The sequence below is a fragment of the Amborella trichopoda genome, chromosome 10 (assembly GCF_054954075.1).
Source record: "Amborella trichopoda isolate Santa Cruz 75 chromosome 10, AtrichopodaSantaCruz75HAP2 v2.0, whole genome shotgun sequence".
Lineage (NCBI taxonomy): Eukaryota > Viridiplantae > Streptophyta > Magnoliopsida > Amborellales > Amborellaceae > Amborella > Amborella trichopoda.
Genome location: NC_142345.1, coordinates 23,734,218 through 23,761,327, shown reverse-complemented (window position 1 = coordinate 23,761,327; position 27,110 = coordinate 23,734,218). Strand labels below are relative to the sequence as shown.

The 27,110-nt window shown below is 35.0% G+C and overlaps 1 long non-coding RNA gene across 1 annotated transcript; it reads right to left on the bottom strand.

Moving 5' to 3' along the window:
• Positions 1–21,085: 21,085 nt before the first annotated feature.
• On the bottom strand, positions 21,086–24,138 carry LOC110008101 (uncharacterized). The gene is made up of 4 exons (XR_002282616.2): positions 24,004–24,138; positions 23,688–23,885; positions 23,446–23,515; positions 21,086–22,079 (listed from the first exon to the last, which is right to left on the bottom strand). It is a non-coding gene; the product is annotated as an uncharacterized LOC110008101 (long non-coding RNA).
• Between the last annotated feature and the right edge of the window lie 2,972 nt (positions 24,139–27,110).

Sequence of the window (27,110 nt, the reverse complement as noted above, 5' to 3'; positions counted from 1 at the left end):
ATAGTTATGTAGTGACCATAGTCACCATACTGTAGTTAAATCATTGTAATGAGAAAACAAAAACCATGAACTTTTTTTTAGTAACAGCTAAGTAGGTGTGATGTTTTAAATATTTAATGAATTTATGTAGTATATTTGTCACCATACTATAGTTAAAGTATTTAATGAATAAATTTATATAATATATTTGTTTTTGGTATATAATAAGTAGGTGGGATGTTTCTTAAAATATTTAATAGGTAGATTTATATGGTATATTTTTTTGGTATATACTAGTTAATTATATATTTAATATTAGATAATTAGATGAGAGTCACGATGCATCTAAATTAATTGACTCAATTATATTAGTCTAGTAAAGTTTTTATGGATGAATTAGTTATTGATAGCTTTGACATAATTTTTATCTTTTAGAATCTTAAAATTTCTAATATTATAATTTGTCCGATTTTTTTAGCCTAATCTGATATATTAGCGATATTTTTATATGAAATATTTTGTCCGATCCGTATTACCTTTTTTTATCCGACTTTTAAAAATAAAAATGATTTATTTTTTATTTTATGGTGAGCCAATTTATTAATAGTCTCCGACTTGCTAACCAAGCTACTATTCCTGCACCATACCTTTAGAGAGCAAATAATTTATTGTTTTTGGTTTCTGCGATTGAGAAACTATGGAGTGAGGGTGAGGAGAGAAAATGTGGGGCTTTTTTATTTCTTGTTGAGAAGCTATTAAAAACAATGCGACAATATAATTACTCATGACACTTTTTAGTAGAATTATGAATTATTTTTTATAAAATATAAAGAAAAAAAGATAATCATTTTGTTCTACAAAATACTCAAACCGATATTTTATCTTCAACCCTACCTATGAGAAACAAATCTTCATCATCGAGAAACTTTATCTATGATATTTTATTTTGTCAGTTGCCGAAAAGCCTTATTCTCTCTCTACTCGTACTCTTTATCTCTCTACTCTCCTCATGACCGCTGCCCCTCTCGCATCTCCCACTGACCAAGTCTAACTACCAACTCCAAGATCATAATACTATCATTGATTCATTATCGACATCTGTCTACAATGATATAAACCACCATAAAAGTAATTAAACCCACCGATGATATATAATTATAAAACTATAATAATACTACATAATAATAATAATATAAAAAATAAAGCATAATATAAAATAATATTGTAATATATTAGTATTAAAATAATATATAACCATAATAATATATATCAATATTATATATATATAATATTATATTATAATATTAATAACAATAACCATATAATATAATGTAATTAGCATTATAGTAATATTAATTCTATACTATATTATTATTAGTGTGAGTATTATAATATAATATTACTACAAATTATATTGTTTTTAATAATATTATATATATTATTCTTTATTCATTAAACACAATAAGTATTATATAAAATAAAACAAAAGGACATATATATTATAATAATATATATAATATTATTATAAATTATATTATAATTTTTGTGATAATATTTTAATATTATATTTTTATTATTCTGTATTTTTTAAATATAATAAAGTATTGTATATAAATAAATTAGAGGGATATATATATATATATATAAAATAATAATCATATTATTATTATTAAAAATATAATATTAATAACAATAACCATATAATATATTGTAATTAATCTTATAGTAATATTAATTATGTAGTATATTATTATTATTATTATGAGTATTATAATATCATATTATTATAGTAATATTAATTATGTAGTATATTATTAGTATTATTGTAAGTATTATAATATAATATTATTACAAATTATATTATAATTGTTTTTAGTAATATTATAAATATTTATCATATATTATTCTTTATTCATTAAACAAAATAAGTATTATATAAAATAAAACAAAAGGACATAATATTATTATTATAATATTGTAATAATATGTATATTATTATTATAAATTATATTATAATTTTTGTGATAATCTTATGAATATTATAACTTTATTATTTTATATTTTTTAAGTATAAATAAGTATTATATATAAAATAATTTTAGAGGGGCATATATAATCATTGTTTATTCCTCTCATAATCAATCACCCAATATTTTGATTTCCCATATCATTGAATCACGTAATTATGAAAATCTTCAAGACCTTACAAAAACATAACTTATTAACTACCATCGATATCCATTAAATTTTTTTTTTTTAATTGTGCATTAAGTATCATTGTCTTTTAATTCTGCCCCACCATCTCTAAAGAATCCATGATACCCTTACAAACAAAAAAAATATATTATGATAATAATTCTATAATTATACTTATAATTACTAATTATTATTAATATTGCTTGAACCTCAAAATTGAAAACTAAAAAAGAAAACTAATAAATATTAACATAAAGTATGCGCATGGAGTTGGAATGAACCAATGAAAAAGTTAAAAAGAAAAAGAGAGATGAAAAAGTTAAAAAGAAAAAGAGAAATAGTCATGGAGAGAGAGAGGAGGTCGTGAAGTAGAAAGAGAGGTCGTGGAGAAGAGATAGAAAGAGAGATGATGTCATGGGGTTGGGGAAGAGAGAAAAAGAGGAAGAGAGAGGAATTTGGGGAGAGAGAGAAGAGAGAAAAATCAGATTTATTTCTAAAATTTTTCAATCTCTATCAACTATCAAATCCCCTTAATTATCAACTGTCAAATCCCCTTAATTTTCTCTAGGATAATGTTAAAAAATTTTGTGAGTCTCTCCTACTATTCCATTCATGAGTCTCCCTCTCATTTTCTTGAAATATCTCAATTCTCTACCACATTGGGTGATTTGCTTAGCTTAAAAAATGGCAAGACAATCCAAATCCATAAAGGAATTTCTTTCTCTAAAAGATGTGTACGAAATCTCTCTCTTTCTCTCTCCTCCTAAAGATGAAGAATGTAACTTATACAATAGGGTCACCTATTCTATAATTTCTGATGAAGAATGTAACTTATACAATAGGGTCACCTATTCTATAATTTCTATAGCATTAGGGTCCTTTCTATTCTTTGCCACATATATCCACCCATTAACTCTTGTGACATATGTTTACCCCTTAACTCTTGATTAATAATGTAGTATAGATATCTGTTTTTTCAACTTCCTAACAATTTTTTAAAAAATGACTTCTATTTTTTGTTTTTCAAAAACCAAAATCTTTAAAATTTTTGGTTTTTCAAAGACCAAAAATTAAGAATTTTCGATTTTTGAAATACTAAATATTTATGGTATACGTGCAACTTCTTATTTAGTAAGTTGTAGGTTGGTATGTTGGTAGTGCTTCTTACATGAGTACCTCTTTACAAGAAGTCTTGGCTTCCATTTTGATGGGGGCTATTTTAAAAAAAAAAAACTCCTATTTCTATTTTGATGGGGGCTATATAAAAAAGAACTTTTTTATTGGACGGGAATGAATGAAGAACTACTATTCCATTTGATGGGGGCTATTTAAAAAAAAAAAAACTCCTATTTTTATTTTGAGGGGGGCTATTTAAAAAAGAACTTTTTTTATTGCATGGGAATGTTTGATGGGGGCTATTTTTTTTAAAAAAAAACTCCTATTTCTATTTTGATGGGGGCTATTTAAAAAAAAACTTTTTTGATTGGATGGGAATGAATGAAGGATCTGGCGCTTTGGTTTTTCCCAGAACTTGTACTACTTAATGGCACAGATAAGACTAACCCTTGGACAACATTCTAGCATATCTTGCCAAAAAGACATTCTAGCATATCTGATTTAGAGCAAAAAAATAAATTGAACCCTCTTTACAAGAGGTCTTGGCTTCCATTTTGATGGGGGCTATTTAAAAAAAAAAAAACTCCAAAAAATATGATGTTTTAAAAAATGGTGTAAATCGAACCCTGACAAGGCCAAACTTTATGCAGCCATACTTGCCAAAAAGATATTCTAGCATATCTAATTGCCAAAAAGACATTCTAGCATATCTAATTTAGAGCCAAAAAATAAATCGAACCTTGATAAGTCCAAACTTTATGTAGTCATGCTAACCAAAACGACATTCTAGCATATTTGATTTAGATTTAAAGTATTAGAATAATTAAAGTAAACACCGTCATCTTTTTTCGAGCTTAATAGGCAATTTTTGTTTGGTTTTAAAAAAAATTTGTTAGGAAGTTGAAGAAACAGATATATGAGTAATAATAAAAATTTTGAGGTACTTTCGTAAGGGAAAGTTTATAATGAGACTATTTACCTTCGGTACAAGATGGTCACAATTTATTTTGATCATTAGATGTGAAATTGGGTGGCTGCATTTATTTCATTGACCAAGCTTAAAGTCCAAAATAAATTTTCTCGAACTTTGTGTCGCTTTCATATCGGATAGTTATAAATAATTGTGACCTCATTGTACCAAAGGTAACTGGTCTCAATGTATATATATATATATATATATATATATATATATATATATATATATATATATATATATATATATATATATATATATATATATGTTATTTTTCTTATGTATAATATATAAATGTTATAGGAAAATATCTCCTTATCCCTTATTTTTTACTTCTGTATCTCATGAGACCTAAGGATTGAGAGTATTACTTATAAGCAAAAGGTCTCCATCTTTTCTATCTCACAACCCCTTTGACCCCTTTGACCATGAGTTTTGACTCAAACGAAAACTAAAATGATACCCTCAATACTTTTGTTTTCCTTTCATGTTTCTCTCAAAGCACCTCCCTCTCTCTCAAAATTCTATTTCTCTCTCTAATACGCAAACTTGTAGAAGTTCTTCTCTTTACATCGTCTCTCTCCCCTCTCTCTCTAAAAAACCCACAGATCATATCTGAAGCCCTATTGCCCTGTTCAACCCCAACACACCGATCTAAAAACGCTGATCTCCGCATCTCTCTCTTCTCTTTTCCTTCCTGCACAACCTTCCTCTCTCTTCTTCTCTCACTCATCTTCTTCCTCATTGCTCCCAAAATCAAAAGTATCTTCCTCATTGCTCCCAAAATCAAAACCAATGGCAAAGGATCTAAGGTCAAAAGCGACTCAAAAGCCCCAAACCATGAGGAATCTCTAAAACCCATATTGCCATCAAGAATATGTTAAAAAACCTCAAATCAAGTATCCAATTTACGTTTTTGTTTTTTGCTTTTTTTTTCCAGCATCCTTGTATGTGTTGATTAACAGTAATTTTTGTTTTGGTGTTGTTTTGCTCTTTCTCACTGGTTCTATACACTTGGGATTTTCTTACAGTGCCAGGATTTGCAAATGAGGTAAGATGTAACAATCCTAAAATTTCAAAAAAAAAAAAAAAAAAAAAAAAACGGAGAAAAGATGCTTTTAAATAGGTGATGGTCTGTTTGAGTATGATGGTCCTTGAGGACCATCACTATTTTCAAAAGTTTTTACTTTGGTTTAAACTTTTGCTTTTGCCTTTGCCTGATGCTTTTGCTTCTTGCTGCCTGCTGCTCGCCACGTCCTTTAGCGGACGTGGTTTTCGTATGTTAAAAACAGACGCTTAACGCGACACCTCAAGTATGAGGTAGAGTGTAATAAAATATTATAATAATACGTTTTAAGAATTTAAATAGGGGAGGTGAGCACTCCTACCCTAGAAAATTTTGAGATCTCTCTCTCTCTCTAGCCGAATTTTATCGAAGTTCCCTCTCAAATATTTGTGGGTAAGTGACATCGTCTTCCCGAAAATTAGTCTATTTTTAATAAATAGTGATATTTCCGTCTAGGATTTTTATTTTATCAGTTTTATGTGTAAGTGACCTCATTGTCTCGAAAAATAATCCATTCTTTTTAAAAATAAAATGAAATAATTATTTCTGCTTATTATCATGAATTTTAGGCATGATAAATTTTATGCGCACACGACCTCATTATCTTGAAAAATAATCTTTTTAATAAAAATTGTGATATTTTATCTATGTTAGAAATTTTGAATGCTGTAAATTAGAAAAATAAATTTATTTATTTTTCTTGTCTATTGTTAGAAATAAATGTGATATTTCTACTTTTAGTAAAATTGTGATATTTCTTTCTACTGTTTTGAATATTTAGACATTGTAAAATTCATGTGCAAATGACTGCCTTATTATTTAAAAATTGACATTTTTGCAATTGATTATAGTATTGTTGTGAAATGTTTATTTGTGGATTGATATCCCATAAATTGTGATAATTCCGTATTCTTGAATTTCTATAAGAGTTTTTCTATACATATTAAATTGGCAATTATGCTAGAATGCCTTTACAAACTGCTACCTTTCTAAATTTGAGCCCAAAATATTTGATTGGTTATTTTGGAAATGTTATAGAGAGTGACTGTTATTAATGGTTTAAGTGAAATTCATATTTATGATTTCAGTGATATGTTGAGTACATGATATTGCTGCTTTCGAATGTTTAAAGAGATTTAGAAATAATTTAAGTATGCAAGTGGACTCATCTGGTTCACCGGTGAGGTATAAGTGGACCTATCTAGGACGCCGGTAGGGATTAAGTGGACTCATCCGGTAAGCCGGTGAGGTATAGGTGGACCTGCAGGGATTAAGTGGACCTATCTGGGACGTCGATAGGGATTAAGTGGACCGATCAGGACGCTGATGGGGTATATAGGTGACCTACTTGGGACGCCAGTAGGGTATTTTGTGAAATCCTTTGAATTATGTACTGCTGTTAAAAGTGTTATAAGCATTTCAATTACTCGGATTATACTTAATTATGCATTTATTGAAAGTGAAATTGTTGATGCATTTCTGTTAATAGATCTCATTTTGGAAAATATTGATATCTTTCAAACATGATTATTTTTGGGATTATGATGATCACTTACTGAGTAGCCAAACTCATCAAACTATGGTAAACATTTTTCAGGATAACTGCGGATTCATTTTGAGTGCTAGTCAAGATCAACCTTGGAAGATACTGTTGTTGTGCTAGCTTTCTTTATTTACTTTGTAAGACCTCGCCACTGTAAATTTGTCCTATCAATAGATGTATATATGTTTTGCCTGTCACATCTTAGGAATAACAGTATTGTAAATTCTTAGGGTGTGACAATTATGGTATCAGAGCAATAAGTTCAAGATCCTTAGGAAATTTAAAAAGAATGTACTTAAAAATCACATTTATTGTGTGTACAGACTGGGATAAAGTCAAGATCCAGAATAGCTGAAGCCAATATGGAAGGAATTCACAAAGCCTTGGAAAATATGGTTGTTCTAATGCAACATCAGATGGAAAACAACAATCCACCCAGGCAGTCAGTTACAGGAAATGGTGGGAGCAATATCGAACAATTTAAGAAATTAAACCCACCTTCTTTTAAGGGTGCTGTAAACCCACTGGAAGCTGAGGGATGGATTATGCAATTGGAAAAAATATTCGAGGTTATGGAATGTCCTGATGATAAGAAGGTGGCCTTGGCAGTTTTTATGTTAGAAGGTGAGGCACAACACTGGTGGCGAATGGCAAAAGAAGTATTGGTCAAAGAAAATAAAACCTTGACTTGGGAAGTATTTCTAGACGCATTTAATGAAAAATATTTCCTAGATTTTATTCGAGATAAAAAAGAAATGGAATTTCTAGAATTAATCCAAGGAAATATGACAGTAGCACAGTACGAGGCCAAGTTTACTGAATTGGCCAGGTTTGCACCACATATGATTAACAATGAGGCAAGAAAGGTGAAGAAATTTGAAAGGGGTCTCAGGCCAGCTATTAGAAGCAGAATATCAGTCTTGAAATTAAGAACTTATGCTGAAATAGTGGATCGTGCCCAAATTGTCGAAAAAGATTGTGAAGATTACCAAAAGACGAAAAATCAGAACAGTCATGTTAGACCTACATCATCTAATCGACAACAGTTTGAAAGGCCAAACAAGAAGCCAAGGCCCTCGCCATTTCAAAACCCAATAGAACCATGTAGAAAATGTGGGAAAAATCATGGATCAAGCCCTTGTTATTGGAATACCAGAGCCTGTTTTAAATGTGGAAAATTGGGACACCAGATTAAACAATGTCCTAGCCTACAGACACAACAGCTTCCAAAGCAGGGAGAGATAGCTCCAAAGCCTCAGATGAAGGGAAGAGTATTTGCGATTACTGAGCAAGACGCTCAGGCCTCAAAATCAGTGATCTAAGGTACTCTCACTATCTTCCAAAAAGTAGCTCATGTTTTGATTGATCCTGGATCTACTCATTCATTTGTGTCACAACACTTTGCATGCCACTTAAAGGTAGAACCAGAACAATTAGAATACATTCTAGAGGTAGCCACACCGATGGGAGATTCAATTAACACCAATATAATGTATAAATCATGTGTAATAAAGATAGAAGAAAAGGAACTGTTGGTTGATTTAATACTCCTGGAAATTCAAGATTTTGATGTAATCTTAGGCATGGATTGGCTCTTTACATACCATGCAAGTATTGATTGGTATAAGAAAATTGTTACCTTTAGTATTCCGAATCAACTAGTATTTTACTTCAATGGTGTCAAAGAAGACTCCCCATCATATTTAATCTCTTGTATTCGAGCTAACCGCCTCCTTCGAAAAGGGTGCCAAGGCTTTCTTGTATATATCAAAGAAGATAGGAAGGAAGAAATAAATTTGGATACCACTCTGGTTATCCGAGAATTTCCTGACGTTTTTCCTGAAGAATTGCCAGGATTACCGCCTGACAGGGAAATTGAATTCTCCATTGAATTATTGCCAGGGGTAGCACCAATTTCTAAGGCACCTTACAGAATGGCTCCTGCAGAACTTAAAGAACTGAAACAACAATTGGAAGAATTATTAGATAAAGGTTTTATCAGGCCCAGTGTGTCACCTTGGGGTGCTCCAGTACTGTTTGTCAAAAAGAGATATTGGACTATGAGATTGTGTATTGATTATAGACAGTTGAACCAAGTGACAGTGAAAAATAAGTATCCATTACCTAGAATTGATGATTTATTTGATCAATTACAAGGATCACAAGTGTTTTAAAAAATTGATCTTAAATCTGGATACCATCAGCTTAATATTAAAAGTGAAGATATACTCAAGACAGCTTTCAGAACAAGGTATGACCATTATGAATTTTTAGTTATGCCTTTTGGATTAACTAATGCGCCGGCTGCATTTATGCATTTGATGAATCGAATCTTTAGGCCCTTTTTGGATAAATTTATTGTGGTATTCATCGATGATATTTTAATTTATTCCAAGAATCAGAAGGAACATGAGCAGCATGTAAGAATATTATTGCAAATATTAAGAGAGAAGAAATTGTATGCCAAACTTAGTAAATGTGAATTTTGACTTGAACAAGTGACATTTTTAGGACATGTCATATCAAAAGAAGGTCTATCAGTTGATCCTTCAAAGGTTGAAGCCGTTGTTAATTGGAAACAACCAAGCAATGTGACTGAAGTTCGAAGCTTTTTGGGATTGGCAAGATATTACAGAAAATTTGTAGAAAGATTTTCTCGAATCGCAATCCCATTGACTCGATTGACACAGAAAAATATCAAATTTGAGTGGACAAGTGAATGTGAGGAGAGTTTTCAAGAACTAGAAGTTCGATTAACTTCAGCACCTATTTTAACTATTCCTGAGGGGAGTGGACGATTTGTGATTTATAGTGATGCTTCACATAAAGGTTTGGGCTGTGTATTAATGCAATATGGGAAAGTAGTGGCATATGCATCCAGACAGTTGAAAGAATATGAGAAAAAATATCCAATTCATGATTTGGAGCTAGCTGCAATAGTATTCGCTTTGAAAATATTGAGGCATTATCTATATGGTGAGCAATTCGTAATATGCACGAATCATAAGAGTTTAAAATACCTTTTCTCTCAGAAGGATTTAAATATGCGACAGATAAGATGGATGGATTTCTTAAAAGATTATGATTGTACAATCCATTATCATTCAGGAAAAGCTAACGTTGTGGCCGACGCTCTAAGTAGAAAATCTACGGGAGTCTTAGCTCATCTAATGATCCAAGAAATGCGATTGTTAGAGGAAATAGTGGATTGGCATCCAATTCCGTCCATTAATGGTGTGGTAAGTATGATTGCCAATATTAAGGCGGAACCCCAATTAATCCAACAGATTCGATTGGCACAAAAGAAAGACCCTCAGCTTATAACAATTATAGAAGAGGTGAAGCAAAGAAAAAGAGATGAATTCTCTATATGTAGTGAGGATTTGCTAAGATTCAAAAGTCGGGTTTGTGTCCCGAATGATGAGTGTAAAGAAAGCTATCTTAGAAGAAGCACATCATTCTCGTTATACGATACATCCCGGAAGTATTAAAATGTATCAGGACCTGAAGAAAACCTTTTGGTGGAATAATATGAAAAAAGAGATAGCACTATTTGTGTCTAAATGTCTAACATGCCAGCAAGTAAAAGCTGAACATCAAAGGCCCGCTGGGTTGTTGCAGCTTTTACCGGTGCCAGAATGGAAATGGGAGCACATCTCTATGGATTTTGTCTCTGGCTTGCCTAGAACAAATTCAGGACATGATAGCATTTGGGTCATTGTGGACTGGTTAACCAAAGCTGCCCACTTTCTACCGATTTGCACGACGTACACTTTGGATCGACTGGCTCAGCTGTATATTAAGGAAATAGTGCGGTTGCATGGAGTTCCTGTCAGTATTGTATCGGATAGGGATACTCGGTTTACTTCTAAATTTTGGGCTAGACTACAGTCAGCCATGGGGACGAGACTCACCTTTAGTACTGCCTTTCACCCCCAAACTGATGGACAATCGGAGATTACCATCCAAACCTTGGAAGATATGCTGAGGGCATGTGTTATTGACCTTACAGGAAGCTGAGATGACCATTTACCCCTGATTGAGTTTGCTTATAATAATAGCTTCCAAGCCAGTATTCAGATGGCACCATATGAAGCTCTGTATGGAAGGAAATGCAGGTCACCTATATGTTGGGACGAGGTTGGTGAAAGAAAGTTTTTGGGGCCCGAAATTGTCTAGGTAACCACAGATAAAATAACATTAATTCGTGAAAGGCTCAAGACAGCTCAGTGTCGACAAAAGAGTTATGCCGATAACCGAAGGAGAAATCTTGAATTTGAAGAAGGTGATCGAGTTTTCCTAAAAATCTCACCAATAAAGGGTATTATGAGATTCGGCAAGAAAGGAAAGTTGAGCCCACGTTACATCGGACCATTTGAAATCCTGGAAAGAATCGGAGGTGTCGCTTATAGACTTGCCTTACCACCCGAATTGGCAAATGTCCATAATGTCTTTCATGTATCTTCACTACGAAAATATCAGCCCGACCCGTCCAATATCTTAAAATATGAACCTTTATCGATCAGGAAGGACCTATCCTTCATTGAGCAGTCAATTTTGATACTGGATAGAAGGGTGCAAGTGTTGCGTAACAAGGAGATTCCTTTGGTCCGTGTATTATGGCAGTACCATTCAAGAGAAGAGTCGACTTGGGAACGAGAAGACGAAATTAGAGAAAAATACCCCTATCTTTTCCAGTAATCAGGTACACAAATTTAGAGGACTAAATTTCTTTAAGGGGGGAAGAATGTAACAATCCTAAAATTTCAAAAAAAAAAAAAAAAAAAGAGAAAAGATGCTTTTAAATAGGTGATGGTCTGTTTGAGTATGATGGTCCTTGAGGACCATCACTATTTTCAAAAGTTTTTACTTTGGTTTAAACTTTTGCTTTGGCCTTTGCCTGTTGCTTTTGCTTCTTGCTGCCTGCTGCTCGCCACGTCCTTTAGCGGACGTGGTTTTCATATGTTAAAAGCAGACGCTTAACGCGACACCTCAGGTATGAGGTAGAGGGCAATAAAATATTATAATAATACGTCTAAGAATTTAAATAGGGGAGGTGAGCACTCCTACCCTAGAAAATTTTGAGATATCTCTCTCTCTTTAGCCGAATTTTATCGAAGTTCCCTCTCAAATATTTGTGGGTAAGTGACATCGTCTTCCCGAAAATTAGTCTATTTTTAATAAATAGTGATATTTCCGTCTAGGATCTTTATTTTATCAGTTTTATGTGTAAGTGACCTCATTGTCTCGAAAAATAATCCATTCTTTTTAAAAATAAAATGAAATAATTATTTCTGCTTATTATCATGAATTTTAGGCACGATAAATTTTATGCGCACACGACCTCATTATCTTGAAAAATAATCTTTTTAATAAAAATTGTGATATTTTATCTATGTTAGAAATTTTGAATGCTGTAAATTAGAAAAATAAATTTATTTATTTTTCTTGTCTATTGTTAGAAATAAATGTGATATTTCTACTTTTAGTAAAATTGTGATATTTCTTTCTACGGTTTTGAATATTTAGGCATTGTAAAATTCATATGCAAATGACTGCCTTATTATTTAAAAATTGACATTTTTGCAATTGATTATAGTATTGTTGTGAAATGTTTATTTGGGGATTGATATCCCATAAATTGTGATAATTCTGTATTCTTAAATTTCTATAAGAGTTTTTCTATATATATTAAATTGGCAATTATGCTAGAATGCTTTTACAAACTGCTACCTTTCTAAATTTGAGCCCAAAATATTTGATTGGTTATTTTTGAAATGTTATAGAGAGTGACTGTTATTAATGGTTTAAGTGAAATTCATATTAATGATTTCAGTGATATGTTGAGTACATGATATTGCTGCTTTCGAATGTTTAAAGAGAGTTAGAAATAATTTAAGTATGCAAGTGGACTCATCCGGTTCGCCGGTGAGGTATAAGTGGACCTATATGGGACGCCGGTAGGGATTAAGTGGACTCATCCGATACGCCGGTGAGGTATAAGTGAACCTGCAGGGATTAAGTGGACCTATCTGGGACACCGATAGGGATTAAGTGGACCCATCAGGACGCTGATGGGGTATATAGGTGACCTACTTGGGACGTCAGTAGGGTATTTTGTGAAATCCTTTGAATTATATACTGCCGTTAAAAGTGTTATAAGCATTTCAATTACTCGGATTATACTTAATTATGTATTTATTGAAAGTGAAACTGTTGATGCAGTTCTGTTAATTGATCTCATTTTGGAAAATATTGATATCTTTCAAACTTGATTATTTTTGGGATTATGATGATCACTTACTGAGTAGCCAAACTCATCAAACTATGGTAAACATTTTTCAGGATAACTGCGGATTCATTTTGAGTGCTAGTCAAGATCAACCTTTGAAGATACTGTTGTTGTGCTAGCTTTCTTTATTTACTTTGTAAGACCTCGCCACTGTAAATTTGTCCTATCAATAGATGTATATATGTTTTGCCTGTCACATCTCAGGAATAACAGTATTGTAAATTCTTGGGGTGTGACATAAGATTTACACTTGAATGTTTTTAAATCAAGTTCTGAGTTCCCAACTAGTTTTCACGGTTACCATTATTGATCATAAATTTGAATTTTTATGGCTAATTACTTGCTTGACTAGAAAATTGGGCATCATTATGCTATTTCAAGTGCTATCAAAGACACCAGTATTACAACTCATGAAGAAATAGAGAATATAGATATCTTTCATGTGGACCCCTACTAAGAAAAGTGTAAGGATCATCTGTTTTATTGATGGAGGAGATATACAGAGCATAAAATCCCACTTAAAGCATTTATTTGTTTTTTTATCTTTATTTTTTAAAGACAAATTTGACAAATTTTCTGTTAATAAATCTAGTTCTTTTGAAATGTTTAGAGTTTTTTTTCTTTCTTTCTCTAATTTAACTGTTTTGGGAACATGGGGCATTGTAATGGCTAGTCTGTTATTTATTTTGTTTCAATAATTCATTTACTTCATAGTGCTTCTGTTTAACTTTACATCTTGATTAGATCAGATTTCAATTTTTTTTATTGCATACAATGCTTCATGATTTGCTTCATACATTACCTATGATGGGTTTAAATATATGTTGTGTTTAACTATGAATAGCTATATAACACCACCGATGCTTAAATTAGAGTAGTGTTCTGTAGATTAAAGTAGTAGTGTTGAACCTCATTATCTTTTATATAGTGTGAACATGGATGAAAAAATGTTGTTGTGTATATATGGAGGCGAACTTTGCCATAACTTTGATGGTAGTATGGAGTATGTTGGGGGCGATTCATGTACTTTTTCAGTTTATCGACAAATGAAGTTGGATGAGATAAAGGAAGATGTAGCAAATCAATTCTCCATAGAGTCATCTAGAGTGTCACTTAAGTACATCTTCCCCGAGTAACAAGAGACACCTTGTTACCTTTTTAATGATCGTGATGTAGAAAGGATGTTATTTGCACATGAAAGTTGCAATGAGTTAGAAATATATGTTTTCGATGGATGTGAACGCATGATTGGTGTTTCTGTGGTCAATGGTAACACAAGGTATGTTGACCTATAAATTTGATCTATATGAACTTTTGTTTTATATAGAAGATATGGATAACATATGAATTTGGTCATATTTTGGAAATCTATAGATGTTGTCTAATCACCCTATTGTTCCTTCCGATATGTTAGGGACAACTATTTTGTGTGGGCCCTTCCCTCTTCTTCAAATGTTGAGGAAGGCAACAATGAGCATAATACTATTCCTCGTTTGCTCTGCACATGGGATAACTCATTAACTGATATCGGTCAAGAATTCCCCAATATATCTGAATTTCATGATGCAATTTGTAAATATGCAATGACGAATCACTTTGAGTATGTTTACATAAAAAATGACAACTATCAAGTAAGGGAGAAATGTAAGAATGATAATTGCAATTAGGAGATTTATGCTTATAAAGTTGGGCATTTGACGATGTTCAAAATTACAATATGGCGGAAAAAACATTCATGTGGTGTTGGGGCTACTATCAATGTCCATAAGAGAGCCTCAAAACAATTTATCGCTAACCTTATGAAAAGCAAGTTGGATGACATCACACGATACACGCCCAGAGATATGATAAAAGATATAGCTCGAGATTATGGGATATAGCTTCCATATCTCAAGGTATGGGGGGGGAAGGAGATAACAATGACTAAGTTGCATGGTACCGAAGAAGATGCTTATAATCAGCTCCCAGCATACCTCGATCGCCTATTAGAGAAAAATTTGGGAAGTCATGTGGCAATGCAAAAAGGGTTCAGACAATAAATTTCGTCGAGCATTCATATTACTTGGAAACCATCCAATTACCTTCATTGATGGAACACATTTGAAAGCTCGATTTCTTGGTACATTGCTTGCCGTACATCTATAGACTCTGAGGATCAGATGTTTCCACTTGCATATTCTATTGTTGATGTTGAGAATTCTGATAATTGGTTTTGGTTTCTAGAAAACTTGAAGAATGCTATTGGAATGGATCGACCAATCACATTTATTTCTGATGGACACGTTGGGCTAATCGACAATGTATCAGATGTATTTCAGAATTCCCTTCATGCCTTTTTTGAGCGCCACATGATAGAAAATCTTAGGAAGGATATGAAACATATTCACAATGATGTTAAAAAAGCCATTATATCAGCTTTCCAAGGTGCCACGGGTTCATTTTGGTGAGAGGAGTTCAACTTAAGGATAGCAGAAATTCAAAACTATTCTCAAGAAGCAATTATATGGGTAGCTACATCAACTCCAGAGCGCTGGGCTACTTCAATATTCAGGAGAAAGTGGTATCGACAAGTTACAACCAATGTCGTAGAATCCTTCAACAACTGAATTCTAGAAGCTCGAGAACTCCCAATATTGCAATGCCTTGAAAAAATTAGGAAGCAAATGACCCAATTAATGGCAGAGCGCCTTTCGAAGCCTCAAAATTAGACAACTACATTAACACCCTATGTGGAAAAGAGTTTGGCAGCAATTGTAAAGACTTCTCTCTCATTGCGTATGATATAGGTTTCAAATGACGAGTTCGAAGCAATTGGTGACCATAATAGCAGCACAATAAATATAAGCACACGAAAGTGTGAGTGTCGGGCTTGGTAGGCATGTAAGCATGCATGTAAAGCCCTTCAGATGGTTAACAGATATTTATATGAGTATTGTGATGACTACTTTACAGTTGCAAAGTACAAGTAAAGTTATGCTACACCGGTACGACCAGTCTCATGCTTTGATATGTATTTGCAAGAAGATTCATCTTCCTATGAGCCATAGATACTACCTCCACGCACGAAACGTTCTCTTGGGTGTCCCAAGAAGAAACACATTGAGTCACAAGAGGTGAAAGTGAGGCCTCTTCACTACAGTAGGTGTCGCCAGCATCAGCATAATAGAGCTACATGTAGGGCGGCTCTTTCATGAGAGGTCAGTATAATTTGTTGCTGAATTTTGCACTCGTTATTCATATTATGCATGTAGGTCGTACATAAAGCAAACGTACTTTGTAATTTTACACATTAATTACTTCATTGTTTTTCAATTGCAAAAAAACAAACAGTTTACTTCATTATTTTTCAATTTCAATTGTTTTTATTAATTACACCCAAATATTGGTTTTGTTGTTGTTTGTTATGTTGCTGTTGTGAACCCAAAAACAGCACCAAACAACAATCGTCTTCTGCTGATTTTAGTGGCCTTTTGCTACTGAAGTGTGGTGCAACTTCTGACTGAAGTTTAGATGGCATACTGGTTTGATGTGTAACTTTTTTGTGCACATAGACAATATTCTTATTTTAGTTTTTTTTTTGGGGTAAATCAGTGGGGATAACGAGCCCCTACCCGTTTTGTTTTTATTAATGAACACAAGAAAAAAGTTACATCATAGAGGAGAATACGAGAAATTAACCATGCCGTTCAAGAAAAAAGTAACCCGTTTTGTTATTCTTATTTTAGTTTACCAACATCTAAGCTGATTTTGGGTTCATCAGGCACATGCTTCTTTTAGTCTTACTTATATGTTGTTTTGTGGCTGATTTGGGTTCACGGTTTGCAGGTTATTGTGCTAATAAAGAACTCTTGGTGACAACAAGACAAGTAGAGCCCATTGGCAATAGGAAATCAAAGGAAGAGAAGATCAATAGAATGTCATATATGAAAAAGAGGCTATAGGGCTCAACAATTTGGACTTGTGATCATTTGGACACAATGACTTCATTTTTATCTCAATTTGGTTTTTGTTTTAGGAGAGCAAATTAATCTCAATTTTGTACTCTCCTTATAGACTTCATATTGTTTTGGCATTAGAATTGCATTTTATCCATTGATCCATTCCACTTGACAATGGCAATGTGAAACACTATCTCTTTTTTTCTTTTTCAACAGCTCCAACACACAAAAGTTTGCAAATATATCATTTAAGATTTGTATAAAATGACTATATATCTTCAAATGCTCTATGAACATCCAATTGACGCAGGATTTGTAGGGTTATATTGATGGCTAAACTGAGTAAACACATTGTAGAAAACAAATAGTTGGGTATGTGGTAGACAAATAATACTATAGCAAATAGTTGGGTGGATTTCTCTCTCTCTCTCTCTCTCTCTCTCTCTCATACACACACACATAGTTGGGTATGTGGTAGAAAACAAAGGCATTTAGCATTTGGAATTTTCTTTTCAAGTACTTAAACCGCTTTGTAGAGGTTTAGCCTTAACCATGAGTGCCTCATGTTTGCAATACCAGCATGAGAGAAACTAAAATAAGATCAGTAAATGAGAAGACTAATGTTCCAAACTATATTAGCTAGAGCAAGGGCCAAGTTCTAATAGACACTAGATAAAATCTTAGAAATGTTGGAACATGGCCCACCTTAAAAAGTCCATTCAAATGTGCTAGAATATTAAACAGTGTAGTAACCAATAACAATGCTCCATTTCTTCGTGATGGGCTAACAACGATGACATCAAATGTTAACAATTTTGAAGAGCCAACAATGTCATCCCGTTTATTCTATCACACTATTTTTTCTACTCACACCAAAAGAATTTAAATTTTCAACTATTGGATCTATCACACTATTGAATTTTCAACAGTGTAGTCCGGGATCTTGATTGTCCAGACTTCAAATTGATTTTTACCATGTTGTGGTTGGATCTCCATCTATTGAAATCCCAATAGGTTGTGCTTTCTGGTTAGATGTCTCGATCTCGCTCCCTGATCTAGATGATCTGGTGACAGGTGCCTCGGGTTTAAAAAAAAACCCGGGACTTGAGACTGCTCTCTCAGGAACCTTGCTAAGGAGCAATGGCAGGAACACCAATCGGTGAGAAATGAATTTAATGTGAGGCGGGACACACCTCACCTGGTCCGTGACTCACTCGACTGACTCACGTGGGTGCCCTCTTAGATCATGATGGAAAGCCCCCCAGTCCTACAACTAGTTCAAAATCGCCTCCCTTGAACTGTACTCTCATGTTTCTACGATCACACACACATGGTTAATTTTACAAGACATGTTGGCCAAGGGATCCCAACTTGTTTTTGGACGAATGCACACAAGCGTGTGCATTCAAAGGAAGAGGGAAAGAATAAGAGGATAGAGATTTGGGGTGATTGAGAGAAACGAAGGAAAAACTAGAATGGGGAAAGAGAAGAAAAGGAAGATAAATTTGACCAAGTAGCTAGACTGACACAATTGCTAGCTTAGTACAGTAGTTGACTTAGCATGGTAGCAAGATGGATACAGTAACTTAGACCGGCATGGCGACAATCCTACTCGACGACAGAGTCAATACCGAGCAGCCTGGCAAGATGACAAATATGACGTGGCAGCAAGACAGGCATGGTAACTTAAACCGACATTGCAGCAATACTGCTCAACAACGAGACTACCATGATAGTGCTAGGCTTAGCATGTGCCTTGGTCAAACGAGAGAGGAAGAAGAAAACAGAAAAAAAGAAAGAAAGAAAAGGATGGAAAACAGAGAAGAGAAGAGAAGAGAAGGGAAGTAGAAGAAGAATATTGAGAGAGAGGAAGAGTGAAAAGCAGAGGGAGAAAGAGAGAGAGAGAGAGAAGAGAGATAGAAGAAGAGAGATAGAAGAGAAGAGAAGAGAAAGGAGGGTGAGATAAGAGAGAAGAAAGAAAGAGAACGAAGAGGAAAAAGAAGAGAAGAGAGAGAATAAAGAAAGATGATAGAGAAGAAAGGACGAAGAAAAGAGTGAAGGAAAAGAGAAGAGGAGAGAAGAAGAGAGAAAGAAGAGAGGAAAATAAGAAAGAAAGAGACATAAGAAAAGAAAGAAAGAAAGAAGAAGGAAGAAGAGAGAGAAGGAGGAGAGAGAAAGAGAGAAGAACTAAGAAGAGAGAGGAGGACAGAGATAGAAGAAGAGAGATGAAGACAGAAAGAAGAGAGAAAAGGAAAGAAAAAAGAGAAAGAAGAGAGATAAGGGAGAAAGAAGAAAGAAGAGAGAAATGAAGAAGAAAGAAGAAAGAAAAGAGAGAAGAACAAAAAGGAGCATGGACGGCGATGAAGTTCCATCGTCCATGATAGAGGAGAGAGAAGAGAGAAGAAGCATGGACGACGATGGAGTTTCACCGTCCATGATAAAGGAGAGAGAAGAAGCATGGACGATGAAGTGGTTCCGCTGTCCATGACAGAGGAGAGAAAATAAAGAAAAACATTGATGGGGCTCCACCGTCCATGATAGAAGAGAGAGAAGAAAGGAAAAGCATGGACAACGATGGGGTTCTGCCATCCATAATAGGAGAGAGGGGGTAAGAAAAAAGGAGAGAAGAAACATGGATGACGATAGGCTCCACCATCCATGACAAGAGAGAGAAAGAGTAAGGAAAACCATAGACAACGATAGGTTCCGCAGTCTGTGACAGGAGAGAGAGGATGAGAATGAACATGGACGACGATAAGTTTTGCCGTCCATGATAGGAGAGAGAGAATGAAAGTGAACATGGACGACAATAGGTACCGCCGCCCATGTCATGAGGAGAGAGAAAAAAAAGACACGTGCGGCGATAAGCATTGCCGTAAGCGTCAGAGGGGACTCAGACACGACCTGGCCCACCACTTAGGAAAGGTCCGGTTCAATGTCTTTGTTGGAGAATAGGGGAAGAAATGTTGTGTGGCGATGAGCATCGCCGTGTACAACATGAAGGACGAGGAACTTGGATAGAGGCCCGGCCTGCCACTCGGGTTAAGGCCCGGCTCACAGTTGATGTTCCAAGAGGCAAGAAAGGAAGGAGAATGTCATGCCCGGCGATGGGTATTGCCGTGCATGACTAAGGAGAAGAGAGAAAGGAAAGATTAGTGAGAGAAAAGAAAAGACAGAGAAGAGAGGGAAAGGGGAAAAGAGAGACATACACAACGATGCTTACCGCTGTGCATGTTTGAGGTAGAGAGACAAAAGAGAAGAACGTGCACGACGATGCTCATAGCCATGCATGTTTGAGAAGGAAAGAATAGGAGAGAGAAAGAAGAGAAAAAAAAGGAGAGAGAAAGAGGAGAAAGGAGGGAGGAGAGTCAAACTTACCTTTATTGAGGGGTACCCAACGTTTTCTTCTCTCTCCTCTCTCTCTCTCCAAGATGTGTTCACAATCTCAATGTAAAACTCTCAAATTTTATTCATGAAATCGAAGCATGAAGGAAGCCTTTTACAATTAAGTTTAGCATGTACTTATAGAATTGGGCCCTAAACATGGGTGCATGCCCAAAATCTGACCTAATTGATGATAATAATAATTTATTTGAATTAAATAAAAATATAAAAATATGGGCAAAATGATGATTTTGCTCCCTGCCCGACAATTCACGAAATTCTAAAACAGTCCCTGCTACTGCCCTAGAACGTGTGTGATCTTCCTTGGGTGATTCAGGGTTGCTCTAACGTTCATTTGACTGAAAGATGATTACTTTCTCGTTGAGCTCGGCATAACGATCGATTTGGTACCAACTTCGAACCATAGATCGCGTTTTAAGCCACGATCATGCGACTCGAAATTTGTATGAATCTTGATGTTTTTTGTATGAATCTTGATGTTTTTTGTATGAATCATGCGACTTGAATTGCATTGAAATTTGTATGAATCATGCGACTCGAAATTTGTATGAATCATGCGACTTGAAAACTTCCGATCGATAGTGCACTTGTTTCTTGATGTTTTTTCATGATTTCTTTGTTGAATTACATTGAGCATGCCGTCACGATTACGTTGGAACAAACGTAGCCCGGACGAAAATTTTGCAGTCTTTAGAGTTTTGGCAGGAATCTGAATTTTGGCGGCCAGAATTTACAACTTTACTGGCTTCGCACATGAAATCTGACTGTTCATCATGCGAAGGTCGGACCAGACGTAGCCCTGGACCTTAGTTTCACGTCGATTGGGTACGCGAGTGTCGTGATATGGCCGCTCGAGTGTGACACGTCGCTATTAAATTTCCTACAACTTTTGCCGCAAATTGTCACCTTCTCTCTAGCTTTTCTCTTTGCTTGAGCATCGTCACAGGCCATACCACATATCAAAACGCTCGTCTTGACGAGACGAACATGCTCGCAGAATTTGAGCACGATCCGACTTGGAACTAAAGAGATATGACTCTCGAAAATCACTACCCGAAATTATGAAAACCAATCTCCATTAATGGAGACTAGTGTTGGGAGGACACATGGGAATAGCGTGCGTCCTACCCCTTTTCAGTCTTTTGCCATGGAGACTGGTGTAGGGAGAGCACATGGGAATATTGTGCGGCCTACCTTTTTTCAGTCTTTTGCCCATAAATTTATCCTGGAACGTCTGTTTAAGCCAAAATTTGACCCCTACCGAATTCAATGGCAGTGGTCCCATAGCCATCTGATGCTCTATTAATAGGGTTCCAGTTATAGGGTTCCTTTCAAGGTGCGAGAGACTGATTTTTTCGAAGCTGTTTCTTTGTCTGCACTTCCTTAGACATGTCGGATTGCGACGAAACTTAACAGGTGACCTTTTGAAGTCCTTAAGAACATTTTCACCCATTCTGGGGCAATTCTGAGACTGTCGGGAATTCCATTGTAAATCTTGGCTTTATTTACCTACTTCTTCTTTATTCCTCATCGGGGACCCAAGGTGCTAAAAAATGCCTTCAAACACTTTCCTACATTAAAATACAAAAATATAAGTTATCTTCAAGTAAGGGAAAATTTACTTTTTTAAAAAAAATACTTAATTGTGCATTTCATCAGAAAGATGATCTATTATTCAGAAAAACAAAAAAAATGTCATTGGCGTATCATTGCAAAAAATAATTGGAAACTTATGATTAATTTGGTAGCATATCTTATAGCTACAGTACATTAGTCATAAACTAGCTTTTCAATTCAATCATTAGATATAACTTTCTCCTCTTGAATTATAACGAAAAGCTTGACCTTTTTGACATTGGAAATGGTACCTCCGATGACATTATTATTATCTAAGCAATGGTGACCAAAACAATAAGTATAAGCATACAATTTCATAGAAAATCAAACAAATTAAGAATTAGAAATCAAAATCCCTGGCTTCATTGAAGTGGGACCCAGACAAAAGACACCAGTCATTACCATGTGATAGTGGACCATTTGCCTCACTGCTATAGTTCACAAATGTGACCACTATTCTGCATAATTTGATTGATAGCTGCATTCAAGAATTATGGGACATCCCCCATAGAAGTGTGAATCAAAGAGTATCTATGGTCTCATGAACTGATACAATGAATGCTGGTTTTATACATTTGAGAAATGGCACATTACAGGGTGCAACTTGATGTACACACCTTCCAATGAATTTATGTTTATGTATAAAATAGTAATAGATGCTGATGATAATTACAAGACGATGACGAGGAAACACTAAATGCAAGTATAGACAACATTTTTAGAAGATATTTAGAAAAACCATATCCTGCTTTTCATCTTGATTGATCTTGTTTTAAAAAATATCCTTATTTGATTTGAACTCCAAAGACATGGTAGCTCTTTGTAAACTTTCATATTTGTAACCAACAAAATCAGTTCCTGGCACCTCCTATATCCAAGAAATAGAATGTCCTCGATGACCAAATGTGGAACGCAGACCTTTTGTATCTATGGGGCCTAGATATAGCAGTTTCCTGGAGCACTTAAAACCAAAGGGACTGAAATGTTGGGAGAAGTCCAGAGATCTCAACACCATCCAGCAGTGACTAGATGCACTTTGGATATCAATTACTTCCAAAGGATGACATTGGATTTATAAAAAAGGAAAAAGTAAAAAAAGAAAATAGTATCGACTCAGAAATTATTGTAGTTTGCAGGATCATGAGAAATTTAATACTATCATCCACCGCCGATAGTTGGTAAAAAACTGAGCAAAAAAGATTAACTTGCAGGTTATTTCCTTCTCCATGACTTGCATTTACAGAATACTGAGGAAAATAGCTTTAATCCATAAAAAGGAAAACTCTAAAGAGAATTGGATGAAAATAATGGAAAACTCACTGCACTGCTGGTGCCCACTCTCGATACACAATGCTGTCATCTTCTCTGATGAAGCCAAACTTCAAATAACCTATTTAGAGAAGAATCATATTTCCAATCACATGCTTTGTTTCACAAGAGCCTATTTTACCAACCATCCCCCCCGCGCTTGCACCCCCAACAAAAAAAAAAAAAACGCACACCCTTTCCTCCCTCAAAATTAGTAAATCTAAATGTGAAAGGTTCCTAAAGACAAAGTCTACCTGGTGCAAAGTCCTCAAGGATTCCCTCATACTTCTCAATCGCTTCTTTCTGCTCTGTATATTTCCTCCATCGATAAAACAAATGATCCTTACACTTTTCTAAGTACGCACATGAAAGATATCCATATTCTCCATTTCTTCATGAGTTGTAATACTAGTGTCTTTGATAGCAGTTGAAATAGCAAAATGATGTCCAATCTTCTAGCCAAGCAAGTAATTAGCAATAAAAATTCAAATTTATGATCAATAATGGTAACCGTGAAAACTAGTTGAGAACTCAGAACTTGATTTAAAAATATTCAAGGGTAAATCTTACCTCATGCGCAAATCCTGGCATTATAAGAAAATCCCAAGGGTATAGAACCAGTGAGAAAGAGCAAAACAACATCAAAACAAAAATTACTATTAATCACCACATACGAGGATACTGAAAAAAAAAAAAAAAAAAAAACATAAATTGCATACTTCATTTGGGGTTTTTGAACATATTCTTGATGGCAATATGGGGTTTTTGAGCCGCTTTTGATCTTCAATACTTTGCCATTGCTTTTGATTTTGGGAGCAATGAGGAAGATGCTTTTGATTTTGGGAGCAATGAGGAAGAAGATGAGTGAGAGAAGAAGAGAGAGGAAGGTCGTGCAAGAAGGAAGAGGGAAGAGAGAGACACGAGGTAGAGAGAGATACAAAGATATGTGGGTTTTTTAGATCGATGGGTTGGCGCTGCAACATGACAGTAGGGCTTTAGATCTGATATTTGGTTTTTTTAGAGAGAGAGAGGAGAGAGAGACGATGTAGAGAGGAACTTCGTAAACTTTGGGTATTAGAGAGAGAAATGGAATTTCGAGAGAGAGAGAGAGGTGCTTTGAGAGAAACGTGAAAGGAAAACAACAGTGTTGATGGTGTCATTTTAGTTTTTGTTTGGTAAAACATTCATCGTAAAAAAAATTTAGGGGGTTGTAAGATAGAAAAGATCAACCCTTGGCTTTTAAGAATACAAAAGTAAAAAATAGGGGATAAGGAAAGATTTTTTCAATATTATATAGTATATACAATATAAATATTATATATAATATACAATATAAATAATATTAATAACATAAATATAAATATATAATTGGTTGGGCCTAGTCCTCATCGTTTCGGGGACCAAGTTGGGGTCTTGCCCGAGGACGCTCGCTCGAAAAACCGTGGTATGCGTTCGTGCATGCGAATAGATACCAACGGAGTGAGATAAATTTTGGTGGCGAGGGAGAGACACCTACCTTGCTCGGTGGGTTCGAGGACGTCTCCGGGCTCAACTGACCCTCTTAGATCATTCAAGAAAGGCCCCCAGTTGTCTCAGCAAGGTTTGGAGTTTGCTCCCTTTTCGTAACACATGACACCGTTATGTCTATGCACCTTTATCGTTGTGAATATGAGATTGAGAGCCTCTTTTGTTTTCGTCCCTTCTTGTGAGTGTGTGTGATAGGCTTAGGTAGGCTAAACTTGGGTTTTCAGAGGGGGATAAAAGAGAATAGATGAGATAAGGAGATAAGAGAAATGAAAGATAAAAAGAAAAGGACAGAGAAGACTACCCGATGATCCTGCAGCCTTTCAACGTCACCTTCCTTAGGAATCTATTCCGGTTATCTCAAAAAAGCTACTAGGTCTAAGCCTGATACCCCGAAGGCAAGGCGAAAAAGAACGAACTTCTTAAGCACTTGAGAGCCCCAATATCGACCTAGTGCACAGTCCTCCTTACAGAGTAGAGATTAAAGAAGAAGACAAATGAGAGATGAAGAAAAGAGGAGAAGAGAACCGCTCTAACCCTGCAGCCATCCGATGTCACATCCCCTTGGAGGTTATTCCTGTTGGGTTTATGTAGCCCTTAAAGGTCTTTATAAGAGCTTGCATAAGCATTTTATATAGTAAAATATAAACTCAGTGGGAGTGTAGTTCTCTTGTGGACCATACTAAGTAAATGCTATTTGCTGATACTTGGACTAGGCTCGACGTGCTAGGCTAAATGAGTTTGGAAAAACCCAAGATACTTGGGCATCGGGATCTACTGAGAAGTGTTTAGTGGGTTAGCCCTTGATGAGGTCGGAGTATGCTCAGATGAGAGTAGAGGGACTGTGTGGCCCTTATGTGTGATGAATATCCTTTAGAGACATGGCTAAGACCTCATTGTTATATCATCACATGGCATGCACATAGATAGTCATTTTGATGTTCGCCAATGAGGGTGAAGCATGTACATATGCGAGATATTACCCATATGCACCATAGAATCAAGGTTGCATCATAGTCTAGAGGACCATAATTTTTTTTGTCTCTAGGGGAGAACCTGAAATCCATAAACTAGGATTGCATCCCCTAGTCTATTAGCTGATTTTGGTGGTCCAATCATGAACCCCTGCAGTGGACTATGGGTCATGAGAACTATTGGGTCAGTTTGAGAAAGCTAGGTAGATCGTGGTCCGTAGTTGAAGGTGTGCTCCCGTATATTGATAAATTCCTAGATTTAACGGATCTGATTCCCATCAAAATGAATTAGTTTTAATTAATTTTTTGATATATGATTTTTAGAATGTTTATTTGAATTTTTGTGAATCTTTTGATATTTTATTTTTGTCATTTGGATTTATAAATTTAGAGAAATTAATTTTCCAATGTTTTAAATGAAATATAAGATTTAAAAATTCTAAATACATAATAAAATATTTTTTAAAATTATTTGAGGCCCTTCATAAATATGGGAGCCCAATTTAGAACATGTGGGATTGGGTGGGGCCCACGTGTGGCCACCAACGGGTGGCACGCCCCACCCATAGGGACTAATCTTTTGGGTATAACCAACTTACTTAATAAAGTTGAATAAGGATTGGATATACTAAAATAGAAAGTAAGATATATACTTTCTTTATTTAAAGATTTGGTGGGAGTAGATCTAGAAAATAGATGATAATGCTTTAGCTCATCTCTTGGAATCTTGCTGGTAGATTAAAGAGATGAATGACTCAAATCTCTCATCCTACAAGTCACTTTAGATTGACGATCAAGATGTAACCCTACGAATTGATGCAAATCCCAAGGCATAGAAAATCTATATAAAGAGGCTCTCCCACCTCATAAAATCTCGACATCTATTCTCTCCTCTTTTTAAGGGTTTATCTCTATATATATATATATATATATATCTCTCTCTCTCTCAAATACACTCTATAGGTAGCACACCACAACCAAAATCTCTCTCAAGCCAAGGGGGTACACCCAAGTTATCTCTCTCGTTTTTAGGTGACATGCCTAAGCTAAGGTTAGCTTGTGGTGGTTTGATTTTTGGGTAGCTTCTAGGTGACACGCTCAAGCTAGGGTTAGCTTGTCGTGGTTTGATTTTTGACTAGCAAAGGGGGCACACCCAAGACATCTCTCTCGTTTCTAGGT